This window comes from Triticum urartu, chromosome 4A (assembly GCF_056163025.1).
Source record: "Triticum urartu cultivar PI428250 chromosome 4A, HENAU_Tu73, whole genome shotgun sequence".
Taxonomy (NCBI): Eukaryota; Viridiplantae; Streptophyta; class Magnoliopsida; order Poales; family Poaceae; genus Triticum; species Triticum urartu.
In genome coordinates this window covers 469,764,279-469,772,468 of record NC_141876.1, presented here as the reverse complement: position 1 = coordinate 469,772,468, position 8,190 = coordinate 469,764,279, and positions in this window count along the sequence as shown.

The window sequence follows — 8,190 nt, the reverse complement described above, 5'->3', positions numbered from 1 at the left end:
AAATTTTTCATGGATGTACATGCATGAAAGAAAACGTGACCTACTGTGACAAGCACGTATCATCACGGAAGTGTATTTTTTTTGTAGTGAATGGTGTTGATGTAGAAGTCCTCCGTGATCGATTCCCCCTCCGGCAGATCGCTGGAAAAGGCCCCAAGATGGGATCTCATGGGTACATAAGGTTGCGGCGGTGGAAAAGTGGTTTTGTGGTTCTCCCTGATGTTTCTAGGGTATAAGAGTACATATAGGCGAAAGAAGTACGTCAGTGGAGCTACGAGGGGTCCACAAGGGTGGGGGCGCACCTACCCCCCTGGGTGCGCCCTCCTGCCTCGTGGCTTCCTCGTGGAGTTCCATACTTCGACTCCAAGTCTTGTAGATTGCTTTCGGTCCAAGAAAGATCATCGCGAAGGTTTCATTCCGTTTGGACTCCATTTGGTATTCCTTTTCTGCAAAAATCTAAAATAGGCAAAAAAAAATAGAAACTAGCACTGGGCCTCTAGTTAATAGGTTAGTCCCAAAAATAATATAAAAGGGCATATTAAAGCCCATTAAACATCCAAAATAGATAATATAATAGCATGGAACAATAAAAAATTATAGATACATTGGAGACGTATCACATTCCTTAATGGATTTCTTAAAGAAGAGTTGTATATGATGCAACCAGATTGTTTAGTCGGTCCTAAAGGTGCTAACAAAGTGTGCAAGCTCCAGCGATCCATCTATGGACTGGTGCAAGCATCTTGGAGTTGGAATATACGCTTTGATGAGGTGATCAAAGCATATGGTTTTATACAGACTTATGGTGAAGCATGTATTTACAAGAAAGTGAGTGGGAGCTCTGTAGCATTTCTGATATTATATGTGGATGACATATTATTGATTGGAAATGATATAGAATTTCTGAATAGCATAAAAGGATACTTGAATAAGATTTTTTTTCAATGGAAGACCTCGGGGAAGCTACTTATATATTGGGCATCAAGAACTATAGGGATAAATCGAGACGCTTAATAGGACTTTCACAAAGCACATACCTTGACAAGATTTTGAAGAAGTTCAAAATGGACCAGTCAAAGAAAGGGTTCTTGCCTGTGTTGCAAGGTGTGAAGTTGAGTAAGACTCAAAACCCGACAGCGACAGAAGATAGAGAGAAAATGAAAGTCATTCCCTATGCCTCAGCCATAGGTTCTATAAAGTATGCCATGCTATGTACCAAACCTATTGTGTACCTTGCCATGAGTTTGGAAAGGGGTTACAATAGTGATCCAGGATTGGACCACTAGACATCGGTCAAAATTTATCCTTAGTTACCTAAGAAGACTAAGGAAATATTTCTTGGTTATGGAGGTGATAAAGAGTTCGTCGTAAAAATTTACGTCGATGCAAGCTTTTAACCAATCCAGATGACTCCGAGTCTCAATCTGGATATGTATTGAAAGTGGGAGCAATTAGCTAGAGTAGCTCCATACAGAGCATGGTAGACATAGAAATTTGCAAAATACATATGGATCTGAATGTGACAGACCCGTTGACTAAACCTCTCTCATAAGCAAAACATGATCACACCTTAGTACTCTTTGGGTGTTCATCACATGGCGATGTGAACTAGATTATTGACTATAGTAAACTCTTTGGGCGTTGGTCACATGGCAATGTGAACTATGGATGTTAAATCACATGGTGATGTGACCTAGGTTATTGACTCTAGTGCAAGTGGGAGACTGAAGGAAATATGCCCTAGAGGCAATAATAAAGTTGTTATTTTATATTTCCTTATTCATGATAAAGGTTTATTACTCATGCTAGAATTGTATTGATCGGAAACCTTGATACATGCGTGAATACATAAACAAACATTGTGTCTCTAGTAAGCCTCTACTAGACTAGCTCGTTAATCAAAGCTGGTTAAGGTTTCCTAACCATAGACATATGTTGTCATTTGATAATGGGATCACATCATTACGAGAATGATGTGATGGACAAGACCCACCCGTTAGCTTAGCATAATGACCGTTCAGTTTTATTGCTATTGCTTTCTTCATGTCAAATACATATTCCTTCGACTATGAGATTATGCAACTCCCAGATACCGGAGGAATGCCTTGTGTGGTATCAAATGTCACAACGTAACTGGGTGATTATAAAGATGATCTACAGGTATCTCCGAAGGTGTTTGTTGAGTTGGCATAGATCGAGATTAGGGTTTGTCACTCCGAGTATCGGAGAGGTATCTCTGGGCCCTCTCGGTAATACACATCATAAACTTGCAAGCAAACGACTAAGGAGTTGGTCATGAGGTGATGTTTTACGGAACAAGTAAAGAGATTTGACGATAACGAGATTGAACTAGGTATGAAGATACCGACGATCGAATATCGGGCAAGTAACGTACTGATAGACAAAGGGAATTACGTATGTTGTCATTACGGTTCGACCGAGAAAGATCTTCGTAGAATATGTAGGAGCCAATATGGGCATCCAAGTTCTGCTATTAGTTATTGACTGGAGAGGTGTCTCGGTCATTTCTACATTGTTCTCGAACCCGTAGGGTCCGCATGCTTAACGTTTGATGACAATAGAGTATTATATGAGTTATGTGATTTGGTGACCTAATGTTGTTCGGAGTCCCGGATGAGATCAAGGACATGAGAAGGAGTCTCAAAATGGTCGAGAGGTAAATATTGATATATAGGATGATGGTCTTCGGACACCGGAAGTGTTCCGGAAGGTATCGGGTATTTATCAGAGTGCCAAAGGGGTTACCGGACACCCCCGGGGGAATATATGGGCCATATGGGCCATGAGTGGGGAGCACACCAGCCCACAAGGGGTGGCGCGTGCCCCTATGGCAGGAGGCTGATTGGGAGAAGGAAAAGAGGGGGTTCGACCCCCTTCCTTCTCTCTTCCCCCTTCCCTTTTCTCTCCGGTGTATTATGGAAGGGGGGCGCCACTTGGGGAAACCCCAAGTAAGATTCAGATCCTACTTGGGGCGCACCCTGGCTGCCTCCCCTCTCCCTCCCATCTATATATATGTGGGGGGCGCCTTAGCACACACTAGACAATTACATAGCCGTGTGCGGCGCCCCCTCCACCATTTACACCCTCGGTCATATTGTCGTAGTTCTCAGGCGAAGCCCTGCGAGGATCACTTCACCATCACCGTCATCACGCCGTTGCGCTGACAGAACTCATCCACTACCTCAACGTCATGCTAGATCAAGAAGGCGAGGGATGTCATCGGGCTGAACGTGTGCAAAACGCGGAGGTGCAGTGCGTTCGGTACTTGTGTGACGCCCGGATAATCAGACTACAGTAACCCTCTACAAATGATGCCACGTCAATGCGATGACTGTTATCAATCTCGCGATGATTAAAATCCCGATCGAATTCACATTTAAAATAAAGTTAAACGATAAAAGTTTTCAAACCATAAATCTAAAATGTTCACAATACGCTACAGATTGCCCTGATCATTGCCATGTTGAAACCAACTTCACTTGACCCACAAGTAAATTCCTAGAAATTAATAAGTGGTCTAACAATGAATAAAATGGCCTTTTCAAAATTAACGATTATTTATTTAACTCCAATTGCCCCCAAACTTTTTCTGCTAGCTCAAAATAATCCCTATTATTTATGTGCCAAATTTCATGTTCACCAAAAATCGTTTGGTACAAAAGGAAAATAGAAAACGGTGTCAAAAATATAAAACAGAAAAGGATAAAAAGAATATGGGCCTAGAGATCTACTGTGCACATGGGCCCTAGTGGCCTCGGTGCACACACGGCCTAGCCCACCTCGTTCCATCCCCTCCTCTCGCTACACAGGATGGGGGAGGGCGTGGCGGCCATCCGCGGGCCATGGCTGCGCCAGGCCGTGCGGGGCGCCATCCCCGACCTCCTCGACGCCTTCAAGGCATCCCCGCGCCCCCCAAACCCTAGCAAACCCTAGCCCTCTCCCTTCTCCTCCCTCGCGTCATTCTCTCCTCCGCAACATACAACCGAACGGCGCCCTCCATGGCCGCCGTCGTCGTCATGGCCACCGGCCTCCCTGTCGCCTGAGAAGATGTCCAGGAGGACCACCACCCTCGACTCCGTCTATCCCGAGCATCGAATCGAGCCGGGATGTCTCAAACGCTAGCCATCAACTTGGTCATCTCCGCGTACATCATCTCCGTCCGCCGTCAATTGCCGCTACTCCAGTCCATCCCCGACGCACCCCCGAGCACACTGACTTGCCCTACAGCCCCGTTGTGAGCTCCCTTCGATTTCCCCTTTGTTTTCCTGTCAATTTTGTGTCGTACTACCGAAGCCTACAAGCACCGAGCTTCGTCGTCCGCCATGGCCGGACCTCACCGTGGCCGCACCCGCGCTCTTGTGTGCACCTACCCGAACCCATCACGCACACCCTGGCCACGACAGGCCGTGCACCGGCCGTCCCCTGTCCGCACCCCGCTGCTCCCGTCGTTGTGCGTTGCGCCCGCAACTGCTACTTTTCGCCGCTGCCTGCTGCGCTGAACTGCTTGTGCCGCTGCTGTCTACTGCTGTTTATTACTGTTGTATCTGCTAATTGCTATTACTGCTGCTTCGTGCTTAGGTCGCTACTATGCTGCTCTATTGCTGGTACTACTGCTGCCCACTACCACCGGCTGCTGCTGCTACTGGCCATGGCCACGGCCATGGCCAAGTGTGTTGTGTGGTGTGTGTGCAGCGTATGTGTGTTCTGAGTGTGGCCGGCCCTTTGCTAGCTTAGGGGCTAATCCCTAGTTAAACAAGCCCCTTTGTTAGACTAATTTATATTAGACTTAGCTTTAGTTGTACCCTATGACATGTGGGACAGCCCCTGTAAAATAGGAAAAAAAGGAATGAAAAAGTAAATAAAAAGTAATTAATTAATTAGTAATATGATTAATTAACTTAATTAACATGCTTAATAACCTAATTAACTAGATTAGTTAGTCTTATACTGTTTAACTACACTGTGTCTATGACAGTGGGATCCACACGTCAGTTTGACCAGTCAACGCCCTGTTGACCTCTCACATCACTCTGACCTCATGTTGACGTCATTATTCCTTTTCTGTCAAATTTAATAATTAGAAATAATTTCAGAATATTGTTTAAACTTCAGAAATTCATAGAAAATAAACCGTAGCTTGGATGGAAAAACTTTGTACATGAAAGTTGTTCAGAACAACGAGACGAATCCGGATACGCAGTCCGTTCGTCCACCACGTGTCCCTAGCATATCGAACACGCAACTTTCCCCCTCCGGTTCATCTGCCCGAAAACACAAAACACCGGGGATACTTTCCCGGATGTTTCCCCCCTTCGCTGGTATCACATATCCCTGCGTTACACCACCCCTAGCACAACGTATTTCCGCGTCCTGCTTTGTGTTACATTTGATTGCTCTGTTATTTATTGTGTTTCCCCTCCGCTACTTCTTTCCGGTAGGCTCCGAGACCGTTGCCGATACCCCTGTGATCGGCTACATCGAGGACAACCCCTTCTTCTTGCCAGAGCTTCCAGGCAAGCCCCCCCCCCTTGATCACCAGATATCGCCTATTCTTCTCTACTGCTTGCATTAGAGTAGTGTAGGATGTTACTACTTTCGATTTATCCTATTCTACCGTATAGCCTGTCATTGTTGCTACAATTGTTACCCTTACCTGCTATCCTACTGCTTAGTATAGGATGCTAGTGTTCCATCAGTGGCCCTACACTCTTGTCCGTCTGCCATGCTATACTACTGGGCCATGATCACTCGGGAGGTGATTACGGGCATACACTATATACTTTATACTGTTACATTTCTTATGATACTGTTTGGAGATGGGGGCTGAAGGGGCAGGTGGCTCCATCCCGGTAGAGGTGGGCCTGGGTTCCCGACAGCCCCGACTGTTACTTTGAGGCGGAGCGACAGGGCAGGTTGAGACCACCTAGGAGAGAGGTGGGCCTGGCCCTAGTCGGCGTTCGCGGATACTTAACACGTTTAACGAGATCTTGGTATTTGATCTGAGTCTGGCCACTGGCCTATACGCACTAACCAACTATGTAGGGACAGTTATGGGCACTCGACATTGTGGTATTAGCCGAAGCCTTCGTGACGTCAGCGACTGAGCGGCGCGTGCCAGGTTGGACTGGAATGCCCGCTCTTGTATAAGGGAGGCTAGGTCTGCTCACCGGCCGCGTACGCAACATGCAGGTGTGCAATGGGCGATGGGCCCAGACCCCTGCGCCATAGGATTTAGACCGGCTTGCTGATCTCTCTGTTGTGCCTAGGTAGGGCTGCGACGTGTTGATCTTCTGAGGCCGGGCATGACCCAGAAAAGTGTGTCCGGATAAATGGGATCGAGCGTGTTGGGAAATGTGGTGCACCCCTGCAGGGAAGTTAATCAATTCGAATAGCCGTGATCTTCGGTAACAGGACGACTTGGAGTTGTACCTTGACCTTATGACAACTAGAACCAGATACTTAATAAAACACACCCTTCCAAGTGCCAGATACAACCGGTGATCGCTCTCTCACAGGGCGACGAGGAGAGGATCATCGGGTAGGATTATGCTACACGATGTTACTTGGTGAACTTACCATCTACTCTCTTCTACATGCTGCAAGATGGAGGTGGCCAGAAGCGTAGTCTTCGAAAGGACTAGCTATCCCCCTCTTATTCCGGCATTCTGAAGTTCAGTCCACATATGATACCCTTAATCCATTTGATACCAATGCATACATATGTAGTGTAGCTCCTTGCTTGCGAGTAATTTGGATGAGTACTCACGGTTTCTTTTCTTCCCCTTTTTCCCTTTTCTATATCCGATTGCTGCGGCCAGACGATGGAGAACAGGAGCCAGACGCCACCGTCGACAATGACTGCTACTACTCTGGAGGTGCCTACTACTACGTGCAAGCCGCTGACGATGACCAGGAGTAGTTTAGGAGGATCCCAGGCAGGAGGCCTGCGCCTCTTTCGATCTGTATCCTAGTTTTGTGCTAGCCTTCTTAAGGCAAACTTGTTTAACTTATGTCTGTACTCAGATATTGTTTCTTCCGCTGACTCGTCTATGATCGAGCTCTTGTATTTGAGCCCTCGAGGCCCCTGGCTTGTAATATGATGCTTGTATGACCTATTTTTATTGGTAGAGTTGTGTTGTGATATCTTCCCGTGAGTCCCTGATCTTGATCGTACATGTTTGCGTGTATGATTAGTGTACGATTGAATCGGGGGCGTCACAACTTGATCAGTTAAAGCACAGAGAAGTTCGACTACATCAACCGCGTTGTTTAACGCTTCCACTTACGGTCTACGAGGGTATGTAGACACCCCCCCCTTGTTTCTATGCATCTCCATGGATAGATCATTGCGTGTGCGTAGAATTTTGTTTTGTTTTCCATGCAACGTTTCCTAACAATGATTTGCCCTGGCAGCGCTCCGGCCCTACCGGAAGAGAGGGGGAGAGAGCCCCCCTCCTTCTTGTTCTTCCTTAGCCTCCCCCTAGATGGGAATAGGATTTCCCATCTGGTCCATGGCCTCCATGGCTCTCGGACAGTGGGAGACCCTCTGAGATTGGATCTCTCTCTCTCTCTCTCTCTCTCTCTTCTGTTTCGTGTTCCTGTTTCCTGGCCCTTCATTGTTTCTTAAATTCCGAGAGATCCATAACTCCAATTGGGCTGAAATTTTAACACAATTTTATCCGGATATTAGCTTTCTTGTGGCCGAAGAAGGGAACCAACTGCCTTACAGAGCCCCGCAAGCCTGCCCAGTGCGCTCAGGGTCGGGGCGTGCCGTTTGAGCTTGTGGCCCCCTCAGGCATCGTCTCGTGTTGATTCTTTTTCCCAAAAATCACATATATCCCAAAATAAATCTCCATAATTTTTTATCGTGTTTGGACTTTGTTTGATATGGATATTCTGTGAAATAAAAAACATGCAACAAACAGGAACTAGCACTAGGCACTAGATCAATGTGAAAGTCCCAAAAATAATATAAAATGTTGCCAAAAGTATATGAAAGTTGTAGAATATTGGCATGAAACAATAAAAAATTATAGATACGACAGAGACATATCAGCATCCCCCAACCTTATCTGCTTGTCCTCGAGTAGGTAAATGAAAAAATAAAATAATTTTTGATGTGGAATGCTACCTAACATAATCTTTATCATATAATCTAATCTAATCATG